We start from the raw sequence: 14054 nt of genomic DNA on the forward strand, positions 1-14054 counted from the left end.
CTAACGCCCACCAGCCTATTGCTAAAAAAATTCAGTGTAATTGGTAATATCGGTTGATTTATTTCTATATACAAATGAAATATGGAGGGCTACATTTGAGATAGAATTCAACACGAACTTTCACATTATAGTGAAAATCAGATAGAATTATATAGACTTCTGTCACAAAAGCGGAAATACATCATGGATTCAGGGACCAGTGGCTGATTAGTTTCCTTTATTTATGAGAAATTTTTCTAACATATGTTGGATCATCTCTGCAAGGACTTGTGTATTTTTATTGCAAACAGTTTGAAACTTGTAGCTTTATTCGTTTAATTTTCTTCAATATTCTTATTCTGATCACCTGCTACCAGTAAAGCAAACTCATTCTCAAATAAATGTAAACCAAATGCTGCACGCTTACAAATTACTATTTTTACACGTGACGTAATTCATGTTTGACGTTAATCATGGAACGTAAACAAACTTGTCATGTCAAATTAGGGTAACTGATTATGGTTGGACCTATTTAGGTCGGTTTCACACGACGTCAATATTCATGTCGTATTTTTTTTACGAATTCAACATATAATTATGAAAAATGCGTGATTAGGGGAAAGATCTATCTTTCTTGTTTCTAATAATAACATAAAAAGTTAAATATTATGAACAAATGATTTTATAAAACGTTTTTATTCAGCAAAGAATTATGATGTTGGCTGGTCCTATACTGATCTTGGTTGGACCTAAAAAATGATGATGGTTGGACCTATTTTTGCAAATGCTGGTTTAGCCCATATTTGTTCAAAAACTTTGTTTAGAGTTTATTGGTATCATGAAAAAACTCTTATTATACAGTTTTTATGAATTTGCTATTTAAAAAAATCAAGAAATTTGAGTTTAACTTCGTTTTTAAAAAAAGTTCACTTCCCACGCATTGGCTATTCATCAGGGCTCATTTTCTCGGGAATCATTGACCGATTTGGAATTTTTTTTTAACGTCAAACTATAGGTACTGTGGACCCATTGTAAGCTATTGAATATTTTTGGAATCGGTCAACTGGTTCTAGAGATATGGCCGGAAGGAGTTCCAGGGTATATGGAACATGGACCTAATTTTGACATGGAAGGAATAAAACCTATCATGCGACACTTTACATTACTTCCAAATTCGATAACAAGATCAATAACAAAATTGAGTGCCTTGGACCACATTGGTCACTTCTGGGTGCTGGGTGCCCCCGGGGAATTTAGGGGCTTAAAATGACAGAATATCAGAACTTAATTCCGGTTTTAAAGTTTTTTTTTCTCCTAGGATTTTTTTTTCTTGGGAATAAGTTTCAGTTAGCAATTTTTAGTTTGTTAACATTTTATTTCAAGTTAATTCACACACAGAAGGTGTATGTGAAGTGCTTAATGTAACTTCATATTAACAGATTCTTTCGGCGCTTTCGTGGTAGTTCGGAAATCGGTGATTACCCTTTCAACCAACCTGACGATGGAATTCCTCCTTTAAATTTACGCCCAACTAGTGACGCAAGGTCTTTAGCAGCTTCCAAGATCTTTTTGGCCGTCTTGGGACTGCCAGAAGCAGCGCACATACAAACCCAATCCGCTAGCTGGTTCTCCAAATCAACACTCAACACTATTTCCCTTCCATATTTCTTGCCGTGGATTCCCTTAATTTTTGCGTCGTTTTCGGAATATTGTACCTTTTCTGTGCCTGATACGCGGTAAGTGATTTATTTCTTACTAAAAGAAAAGCCTCTTGAAGATTTTCGATCGCATAACTCTTTTCTTTAGCCATTTTTTCAATCGAAGAAACTGATCACTCGGAAAAAACGAAATCGAATTTCAAATCAGCTGCGCATGAAGGATGTAGACAAACCGAAGCGCACCTAGCGGCCGTCTTAGGAAACACATAGGTCCAACCATCATCATGCGTAGGTCCAACCATGATCATATTTATCTATTCGAATTTCGTCAATTATTCAAACATTTTAGTGAAACCAATGGATAAATGGCGTACTAACGTGTTGTTTACACCTTAAATCAGTATTTTACTGCATAAAAATAAAAAAAAATGTAAAAAATATTCTTTTTTTGTATGTTTGAAAGTAAGGCATGATGACGAGCTAATGCGTGGAAAGTGAACTGTTTTAAAAACACATTGAAACTCAATTGTTTTGAAGTTTTTTCAATAAAACACCCATGCAAATTGAAGAAAAAGAGTTTTTTTATGATAGTAAAGTGATCTTTGAAAATAAAAACTTAGCGAAGATTGACTAAACTAGCGATTGAAAAATAGGTCTAACCATCATCAGTTTTTGGATGGGTCCAACCAGAATCAATTACCCTAAGTGTTCCTAAACCGAAACATACACAACTCGACAAAAAGTGCGTTGGATTGAATTGATTTTCTTGTCTCTTTCAACTGATTCTTAGAGCCGCTTGCATGTGTCAGTCTCAGGGCACTTAAATTTACGTGACTTTTTCGTAGTGTGTACCTTTAATCTTCAGGTGGGTTGGACCCTAGAAATTTCTGTTAAAATTAGTTATATCCACCGTTTCCATTTAGCCGGTATTCCCACTTTCCCCGGTGGCTGAAGTGTGGGTGCGATAACACAGGAAACTCCATTTAGTCAATGACATCATCAGGAATACCAACAAATGTTGAACAAATTGTTGAAAAAATTGAAAATTTCCTCCGTTATTAAGGTGGTATCTGGAAAGTTAAAAGATTTTGAGAAAAGACATCACCCTGCTTGTTTTTGATAAAATTATGCGTAATATATATTTACGAGACCCTTGTAAAAGTTACTGAACATCTCAAAATAAAACAACCAATTAGAATTATACTCCCACTTTGTGAAGCTCTTAGTATTCTGTGATTATGTGGACGTTCCTATATGTACCTAGTTGTACACACGCCAGTGTACACCCTAACTCTCAAATCATCATCGGTACACTTACATCGCTTGGAGGAGTAGCTTTCATGTAAGGGAGAACAGCCCATAATGCACCCTTGGGGTAAAATGCCCACTTTTATAAAAAAAAATGCATAAAACAGATGCATTTTTCGGGTAACGGATTGTGTATTTTCAACTGGAGGTTTCACAAATAATTCCAGAACATAAAGTCATACATTGATTCTTTAAAAAAATGCATTTTGTAATCGATTTAAAAAATACATTGAAAATCATGAAAATGTCATCGTTTTGTAGTTCGAAATCACTCGATCTTCGTAGAAAACATGGTAATGAACCATACACACTTATTTTCTCCTTGATTTTAGCTTCCAAACTCCAGCAATTCAATGCCAACATTTCAAAGGGGCGTAATTGCTTTTGTAAACAATGGCTTTAGCCGTCGATTTCTCGCAACTTAAAGTTCACCTATCCAAATTGCTAGCTAGTAGAGGAAACATTCCCCTACCTTTTGGTGTCATTATTTTTCATGAGTGAGCTTTTATTCGCGAGAAATCAACGGGTCAAGCCATTGTTTACAAATGCAATTACGCCCCTTTGAAATGTTGGCACTGAATTGACGATTTTGCTTAAACGGTGCAGTCTGCACCATCTTACCCTACACCGGTAACAGTTCAACAAAAGCTGGCACCACCGAGCGTATCAACCAACAACAACAACAACAACAACAACAACAACAACAACAGTGCACAATCAGTTGGAAAAGTACTTCAATTTTTAAGGACAAGTCGATGCTTCATGCGAGTGCTTTTAGTGCACACAAAAGCAAAGTCAGAGGCAAAAGAACGGCACCACAGAAAAATAACTGTTGAAAGATATCCTCATAAATAATGCAATAAAATCGGCGAGCGCGCGAATGTATGCATGCTTTTGTCGACCCCTCCTTCGACGACGCTCTGAGATCCTTGCAAATGGAGAACCAAGAAGTCGCATTTACATAAAAATGTGTTTATGATGCTCCATCGCGTTTGCACAATTGGCAAAGCTGTGTGCTGAAGTCGTTTAAATATTAATCGGGGAAAAGCGAACTGATAGAAAGGTATACTATTATAATGGCAAGTAGATGGGATGTTACTTGGAATCAGGCCAGGAATGTGTTATTAGATTCGAGCCTCCATTTGAGTTCCTAATAAGGCAAATTTCACTGGAAAACTGTTTGAAAACACACATCTATGACACAAACGTCATTCCCATATACTTTGCGTGAAGCCGAAAAATCCTGGTTCTCTGGTTCGATCGAACCAGAGAACCAGGATTTTTCGGCTTCACGCAAAGTATATGGGAATGACGTTTGTGTCATAGATGTGTGAAAACACAACCTCATAATTATCCAGTTTTTTCTACGCTTGACATAATTTCGATCATACACCCCTCGGTTTGACTTTTACTAATTTTATGAATTTATCCCTTCTTGGCTAAGATAAAATTGTAGTTATTTTATAACTGTGGCTAGTAGACCTTGGCTCAGAAAAATTTATTGAAAGATATATTTTTCTTTTCCAGTTGATGGAAATGTATGAATTGTGTAATTTTACCATTAGTGTTTCTTTGAAAACGACATCAGGGACGATCCCGTTTGTGGATTGTCATAAGTCATAACTGCAATCATTTCTTTTTAAATAAGCCCCCTTCTGTGACATCTACTGTGAATACATTCTTTGTCTTTGAACCAATCATCGAAATTATCTAGCTTCATCAGGACAACTCACTTAAAATTTGGAGTAACTGTTATGTTTTTAATGCCCTCAGTCCGATTATTATCACATTTTTTTCCGAAAAATAAATGCTTTTCCTTTGTGCTCGCAGACACTGAGCAGTGCCTTTTCCTCATAACTGTATTAGCCATTATGGCGCTCGATACTATCAGCAATTTATTTTTTACGACATGAGATATCTTTTCCATCATGACATTTTATTGAACCAAGCATGTGTGTGAAAATAGCAGGCAAAAATATTGCTTCAGCCAAGACAAACAGCTATTCCATTGTGCTAGCTTGGTAGTTAGTTGTGCCCCTAAGAGACACGTTTTTATGGCAAATTGAATCCGCAATGCTTGAATGGAAAGCTAGGAGATATATTTTCGAAAACATCAAGTAGAACTCGAAGCTAATGATACACTTCACTTACTCAAACATTACCTTCACTCAAACATAATGCATCTTCTATACGCAGGTTACATATCCCTAAACTGGGTCTAATAAGCAGCCATGATTTCAACAAATAATTCGTATTTGAGGGGAGTGAAGGTGCAACGGATAACCCATCAAAGCTACATTTGAAGTCTCATAATGAAAAACAGTTTTCCCCCGAAGAACGTGTTACCCACTGAGTTGCCCAAACCGCTTTGCCTCAGTGGGTTTTCAACCAAGCGTTCTGATTTTCTGCGAGTGACTAGTTCTCCATTGGCAAATCAAAGTTGGCACTCGTGGAGAATAGAAGAACTATGAAAGTGATGCTTTTGATATCTGGGGGAATTTACGTATTCTCGATTCTAAGCAGTGTCCGCACTTCTATTAGCATTTTCTCAGCGTCACGTATACATATGTCGTGTTTATTTTTTTACATTTATCTTCTGTTCGCTTCTCTATCCATTCCAATCGACAAAATTGTAAAACAATTACAATTAGAGCACTCAAATTTGGCCAATAGTTGCTCTGAAACACAATGTATCCACATGCGAAAATTGAGCTCTCAAGGACTTTGTTTACCCCCCTGACGATAATAGGTTAAGGTATTGCCGAAGCCAACTTTTCCCCTATGCATATACCTATAATGTCAGTTTTTTCTTTTTGTATTTTTTTTTAAATGAAATTTCAGAATCCGGCTTCGTCATGCACACGACATACATCATGTGAGTCTTCACCCCAAATTTCAGCCAATTTGGTCCATTCAGTCCTGAGATATCGTGGGGCCCGAACAAGCCGATTACCTTTATGCCGATCCATCTTCAGACCTCAATTATTTACAAATAGCAACATTTTAAAAGGATAGAGGAAGAGATGAAGAATGTATTTAACTCTCGCACTCGATCACTGGCATGCGAGATCACATTGCTGCTCAAATGGACATCGCGTTAAAGAGCGGGATGGCAGCAGTGCTGTTAATTTTCATATCATTCGATTGAAGATGAACCAATAGAACCATTCAATCAATTTTCTGAAAATGAATTCTCACATGACCATAATTTGAAGAGCCCCTTTCTCATTCGAAGCTCATCGTCACTGTTAATTGAGTCACTCACTATCATTTGATATACGACAGGAAAGTAACCCAGCAATATATTCCTGAACAGACAAGTCGACCCGATGTCGGATCAATCTAAGGCAAATTTAAGGTCGATGTCGACTCAATGTCGTGTTGTTGTCGGGTCAATATTGAGTTTATATCGGGTCAATGTCGGGTCAACATCGGGTTGGGGTTTGGTAGAAGTAAGGTTAGTGTCGGGTTGGCTTAGCTTTTTCGCCGGAATGTCAACCAGAGCTCCATTTATGTGTAGGTTACACTCAATTGAATGATATCAAGTGTTTCTCAAATGAGAATGATCCATGCCTTCGTCAAATGCCTAAGCAACTGATATCACCCATTCGAAGGAGGTCCCCTTTGATAGCTGATAGCTGCTTTTCTCATTTTCATCAAAAATGTTCAATTTTTTTTTCAGAATTTACAGCACTGGATGGCAGACATTAGCCGAAATGTAAATAGTATTGAAAAATTAATTTGTAAGAAATTGGACAATATGAAAAACTCATTTCTTCAAATTACTTCGGAAAAACAATTAGCTGAACGAATGACCAGCGCAGTGTATCTAGGACGATTCAGTCGAAATCGGACCAAAATATTGGACGCAAAAAATGTAAATTAGTAATTAGTAGTAGTGATAATGATGATGTTTTTCAAGAAAATGCGAGTTTTGCGTGTGTTGTAAAAAGACATAGTCGGGCTAGTAAAAGTAAAAATATTAGAAACAGTAACAGTAACAGTAACAAACAGAGTAATCGTAAGACTCGTCCGGTCATGGTGATTAAACCAAAAGAGTCCAAACAAGCTTGCGAAGATACTTGTAAGGTTTTGAAAACACAGTTAGATCCAAAACACACAATATCAGTAATTTTAGGAATGGTAAAGATGGCTCTATTATTGTAGAGTGTGCAACAGGAGCTAATCTAAATGATGTGAAAAATGGTATTGAAAGCAATCTGGGTGAAAACTATAGTGCTGTTGTTCCCACTTCGGTGCCAGGATTGAAAATAGTGGGCATGAACGATCAGTATTCCTCCGATGCCTTTATTGACTACTTAAAAAGTCAAAATAAAGATATCGCTATAAATAATGTAAAAGTAGTTAACATGTTTGAGCATTATCGCTTCACTTATAAAAAGTTTAATGTTGTAATTGAAGTCGATGTCGATACGTAAAAATGTTTATTATGTGCGAAAAAAAAGTAAATGTAGAGTTTGATCGGTGTTCGAAACCACTCCAGGACAACATTTGAACAGTGGCACGAAGCTAGATCCGGCCAGAAGATCGTGGGGCCCTCGTGTTGCTTCAACAGAGGAAGCAAACGCTTCTGTAGACACTCCTTGATGTAGATTTCCCCGTTTACAGTCCCGGTAGTCACGAACGGCGCAGATCGCTCACCAAATCATGTATTTCTTGGCAAACTTTGAAAGTTTCTGCTTCCTTACTTCCTCCAGAACATCAAACTTGTGCTGGGCGGTGAAAAACAGTAGCCCCGGAAGTTACCGGAAGTCCGCCTTGACGTAAGTCTCATCATCCATGATGAGACAATGAGGCTTCGTCAGCATCTGGGTGTACAGTTTCCGGGCCCGTGACTTTCCCACCGTATTTTGCCGTTCGTCACGATTTGGAGCCTTCTGCACTTTATACGTATGCAGTCCTCCCCCCCCCCCGGGTCCTAAACCCTCTGAACGAAAGACTTGGACAGATTCAACTTTTTGGCCACATCCCTGACCCAAGCATTGGGATTTCGCTTAAACGCTTTTACGACACGCTTGTGATCCTGATCACTAATAGAACATACATTCTGACCGAGGGGGACGACTCTATCTACGATGCAGAAAAGATTGTGTTTTACTGGTGGTAGCTGCGTGCACGCTGAGTAGATAGAAAGAAGATTGATGACGATTCTGAAGATTTCCTGCATAAAGATAATGCGCGATGCAAGCAGATGCGACAAATGAAAGAAGATTTTTAGAAGATTGATTCGCTAGTGTGATATTTGTTGAGCATCTAAACCTGAGATTTAGATGTGTCGCCCCCCTCGATTCTGACCGCATTTCTCCTTCCGTTCGATGCTCAGAGTTGCGTAGTAACGTTTAATATCACGACTCACCGTTGACTGCATGATTCCGAGTTGTTTTCCGAAGTCCCGATGAGAGAGTTGAAGATTTTCCGGGTGCTTACGCAAAATCAATTCGCGACGTTGCTTTTCGGGTGACACTAGAAACACTGGAATAAGAGACCAGCGGAGACACTGTTATGACCAATCGAACAATCAAAAGCGGTTCCAATCTGCAATGTTTACAAATAGTTTGCTTCAATTAGGGAGGAGTATTAAAATCGTTTAACAATCACTCATGATGTAAGCAGTTACAAATGCAAGTGATGCTAGGATTGCTTTGATGTTTATCTTGTTGTCAAATTCATGTTTTTTTTTCCGCTGGTCTCTTATTTCAGTGTTTCTAGGTGACACCATTTTTTTCCAACTTTCGAAAAACTGACAACGATAAGAATACAGTGTAAACAATACACTATAAACTAGAAATACTCAGAGGGATAGATAGGCGGAGAAAACAAAAAAACAATTCGGCAGCAGGGATTTGTTCCTAAATTATCTTGCAACCCTTGCTAGAAGCTATCATTTCAAATGACTTTTATTTTTGATTCGATTTACGTGCAAAATAATAATTGATTGCATCGCAATATTTTGCACATTTCTTGGGGCCATTAATTAACCAACGAAGATCAATTAATCCGAGGGGGACGACTCCATCTACGATGCAGGAAATATTGTGTTTTGCTGTGGCTAGCTGCGCGTACGCTGAGTAGATAGAAAGAAGATTTATCACGATTTTGAAGATTTCCTGCAAAAAGATGATGCGCGATGCAAGTAGATGCGAGAAATGAAAGAAGATTTTTCGAAGATTTATTCGCTAGTGTGAGATTTTTTGAGCATCTAGAATTGAGATTTAGATGTGTCGCCCCCCTCGAATTAATCAATAGAGTTAGAATATTGTTTTTGGTTCCAAAAACTAGTTGAATTTTAGAAGCACACAAAACATAAAGGTGATTGAATTTCTGTTCGATTGCAATACTTCCAAATTTATTATAGTAAGAATAAGAAATCCTCGGAAAAAATCTAATAAGGTAATACTTTCATCAAATTTGTTAAGAGATGGCGCTGCTCTTGTGGTGGCTATTGTGAATTAAAATGTATGGGAAGGACATGAAAACCTGGATTTTCACAAAAAACTATAAAAGTACCGATGTAGAATAAATATACGTTTGATGCAGAAAAAATATCAGAATAATTTGTAGAAATTTGTTTTGCAATAAATGTATGTATTTATGAATAAAATCGAAATAACTGTGCGTGCCCATACATCCTACCGATCAGTTTCCACCAAGAGAAAATTTGATATTCTCTCTATCACCACTCTAATTCTCTCGCATCGCTGTCAAAAAGGTGACTTGAAGTTTTGTTTTGTGTTGAATGTTTTGATTCGGTATCAGTAGGTAGTTTGTGAAATTAAGATGGAAATTTCGGCAGCATCAACTTCCAATCCAAAAAAATCTACCGTGGCCGATCTTAGAAAAGAAGCGGCCTCACTCGGTGCCTCCGCGAAAGGCTCGAAAGCGGAATTACTGAGACGGTAAGTTATTGAAATACATTGACCAATACTTCGAACGGCGACAAGCTTTGAACGGATTCAATAAAGGAAGAGTGTTACTAAAGGACCGCTTTTTACGAAATATTTGCTCGAAATGGTGTGCCTGAATTTCCTCTATAGCACCGTAGTCTTCTAACGAATAGTAAAAAATAGTATTTTCACATGGCTGTGTCACATGTCGCTTGTATGAGGCGTGCGGTTCTTCGGTGCTACGGATTGAGTCATCGTAAGACCATCTCATATCGCTTGATGACTCGCTAAATGCTAGGGGATCCTGCTCGTCATCTTTGGTTGGTTCACTGGTATTTTCTACATCCGATGCAGTAGATTCTACACGTACTGTAGAAACAAACAAAGAAATCGTTTACATATTTAAGATGTAGTTACAAAATTACTCTGTGGTAGCCATGCGAGAGGAAGACAACTTGTTTTATATATTTTCAACGGATCAACAGTTCATCAAGCAATAAGTAAAAACTTACCTCTGGTTTTATTATACTGGGCCCCACGCTTGGCTCTGCATTGGTTTTACCCGGGAGGAATATGTCTGGCACCGCTCTTGCCTTGAGTTTTCCCATTTCTAAAATTATTCAATTATTATGTAATAGTAATAGTAGATTCTATCGACACATTGCTTAATGGCAATCTATAATACTCACCACGATCCAGGTATTGCTTGGCAGAAAAGTGTATGGAGCAAACTCTCGATGCCGGAAAATCGAATCCTCTCTTTGCTATTTTTAATTGCCTCAGCCATCTCCTCACTCGATGTTGGCTGGAGGGAAAACGGTGGAAATACACTGCGGAACCTTTAAAGTATTTGCTGGTGCAATTGAACGCGCAGCATCTCATCGGCATGGTAAAAACTCTGGAAAAATGTACGATGAAATCCAGCATAGATATTATGAGAGAACAGCAGAGTTGAAACTGATGTAAACAAACAAACGTTTTGACAGAAGATTTTGCTACCGTTAGAGGATCTTTTATAGAACTGTGTGAAAAACATCAAAATAAAAGAAGCGTAATTATAAACAGTTTTTGAAGCTTTTTTTAAAGTAGAAATGCCCTAAACTATGTTTAAAACGTGATTTGATGCCGTAGGTGTTACGTAAGTTACATAAATAACATTAAAAAACAAAAACTCTTCAAATCACTACCCAGTGGTATTGAGTTACCATACGGTAGTTCTAAACGTTGATAGTGCTGACATCTATTTAGTATCGTTAGTAATATCATGCTTCACATATTTTCCGCTAGATGTCGTAATTATGGAATGAAGCGCACTCTATCGTAAATTCTAAGCAGAAACGACACAAAACACCTAATTGGAATGTTCGATTGGCTCAGATTTTGACAGTTCATTTGGCCCAAAACATTCTCTCCGCCCATCTTTCCCTCTGAGTATTTCTACTATAAACTACTTCTACCCAAATGTTCAAGAGAAAATACTCAATGGGTAATTTTCTACAGCGTTTTTTTTTCGTGATCCAATTTGATGTGGCAATTTGAGGCTAATAAAATACTTCGATTCCCGGTCCAGTCTAGGAATTTTTCGGGTTGGAAAATTTCTCGACTTCCCTGGGCATAGAGTATGATCGTATGATTGTACTTGCCACACAATTATACTGATGCAAAAATGGTACAGGCATCGAAAGCTCTCAATTAATAATTGTGGAAGTGCATCTAGAACACTAAGTTGAGAGCACGCAATAAGCTAATATGTCATTCGCAATAAAGCGCTGTCCAGACTGAGCAGTTATAACATGTTATAACGGTTGCCAAATAATTGCAACACAGAAACCACCATCAAGATAGCGCTATAATATATTATAACTACTCTGTAGTCTGAACGTAGTATAAGCTTGAAATGCGAAGAATAAGAAGAAGAAAATACTTTTCTGAATGTCGATCTTTCCCTATCTTGATGGTCCTTTCGATATCGAGAGGTTTTTTCGTATACCCATCCGATAAATCCAACATATTAATAAAAATTAAATTATCATGAATTGTGCATGATTTACATGGTGGGCTTATGAGCAGTAAACTCAGAGGCATCGCGTGTCTCATTTGTTTACCTGTGCACCTAACTTTGTTCGCTATAGTTTACCACCATCATGAATTCGAGGGACATATTCTCAATTAATATATTAATCACAACCTAACGTAACATTTGAAGGGTCTATCATCTTGTGTAAACAAATCTTGTATGGCCCTTTTCGCGCTAACCGAAGCAGGAGGAATTGCAAAACCTAACTAATTCTCGTTTTTATCACAAGGCTAACTCTTTCGACTGAAGTGTAATGAAGAATATCCGTCAAACACTTCCGAAAACATTGTTTGATACAAAACAGTGTCAAAATCTAAAGAACATTGATGTAGTCCCCGGGGTAGCAAACTTGAATTAATCAACTCTTTAGTCATCAAAACAACACTATCAGAATGTGCCAGGGGAAGCTCATAAGTTTTGACAGGCACACCGGCGCAACCATCGGTAATTGAGAGATTTACAACTGTAAAGAGAGTGAAAGCGAGCTTTTGCGCTCTCTTTCTCCATTACTCTCTTTGCCTGCAATCAGATATCCAAGTGCACTGCGAGAAATGCACACTTTAGAGCAACCGTAAAGCTGGGTTTATACAGGGCAAGTCAATTGATCAAGTCAGTTGATTTCAACTGACTTGAACGCGAATTGAACGTGTAAACCATGCCGTTCAACTGACTTGATCAACTCACTTGAATTGAAAAAAGTTGAACCATTCTCAACTTTTCAAGCCAATTGAATTGGGTTCTTTAATTTTGAAAAATGTATCGTTTTTTATACATCATCTGAAAGAGCTTTGTTTTCTGAGCACAGCGATATTTTTTTCGAAACCACACACTTTCATCTCGATTTTTAAATCAAGATTTAAAGCAAAATAATAACTTCACTGTTTGACACTAAACTGACAAACTGACAGCTCGCTCCCATACAAAGTGACATCGAGAGGCACTAATAACATAGAGGTAACTCTAAGACCACTGGGTCCCGAAGAAAATCATTATTATTTTTGGCTCATTCAGTACCAGAACAACGGTCCCAAGCTATTTCACTCACCCCTGCATGTTCTGCATGAATCCACACACCCCTGATGTTATCTGTCAAACTTTCATAGCGAATCAAAACAAACATAGTTTAGTAATAGAATTTCAACTAGAATAGGGTACGTTAATCGTTTGCTTGGGACCAATAGGCTACTAAAGTGGTGAGCCAATTTAAAATCGTTAGTTTCGTATTGATTGTTGCTAATAACATAGAGGTAACTCTAAGACTAGAAGGTCCCGAAATAACGTGCTCAACTTTTTGGCTCAGCTCTGGTACTCTCTTCGGTCCCAAGCTAATCGATTCACCCCTCGAAACATAGGAAAAACCAATAACCCCTCATTTTATCTGTCAAACTTTCATAGTGAATCAAAACAAACATTGCGTAGTACTAGAATTTCGACTAGAATAGGGTACGTTAATCGTTTGCTTGGGACCAATAGGCTACTAAAGTGGTGAGCCAATTTAAAATCGTTAGTTTCGTATTGATTGTTGCTAATAAGGCAATTTTTGCTAATGTAATCGTACTTATTTAAAAAACTTCCAGTTTACCAAAATTGATAAAATTTTGGGTTTGGGATCCATTTTTAATGCAGATTATGAATATACATTTACCTCAATAACCATAAAGAACCCAATTCAACTGAGTTGATCATTTCACTTGCCTAGTCTAAACCCAGCTTAACGGTCGTTGTCATTTGCGCGACTATTTGAACAGCGCACAGCGCTCTCATTATAGTTTAGTCACTCTTCTCCACACCGGTCGCTGCTATCGCGGTTATCAATTTACTCGCCGTAGTCCGTACCGGTAGTGAGCATTTTGACATTTCTACGAATAGCAACCTTTCTCCCGTGCTGCTATCGCGCTGCTAAATTTGGTAACGCGCTTCTCACCGAGAAGCCGACTGCTATTTTAGTTACTCGTATGGCAGCCCCCGATACGGTAGCTGCGCTATGATGAGTTTAGCAGCGTACCGTTACGGTTGCTCTTAGAGCAACCGTAACGGTCGTTGTTATTTGCGCGACTATTTTAACAGCGCACAGCGCTCTCATTTTAGTTTAGTCACTCTTCCCTACACCGGTCGCTGCTATCGCGG

The sequence above is a fragment of the Ochlerotatus camptorhynchus genome, unplaced genomic scaffold (assembly GCF_037179485.1).
Source record: "Ochlerotatus camptorhynchus isolate MF236.1 unplaced genomic scaffold, CSIRO-AGI_Acam_v1.1 ptg000324l, whole genome shotgun sequence".
Taxonomy (NCBI): Eukaryota; Metazoa; Arthropoda; class Insecta; order Diptera; family Culicidae; genus Ochlerotatus; species Ochlerotatus camptorhynchus.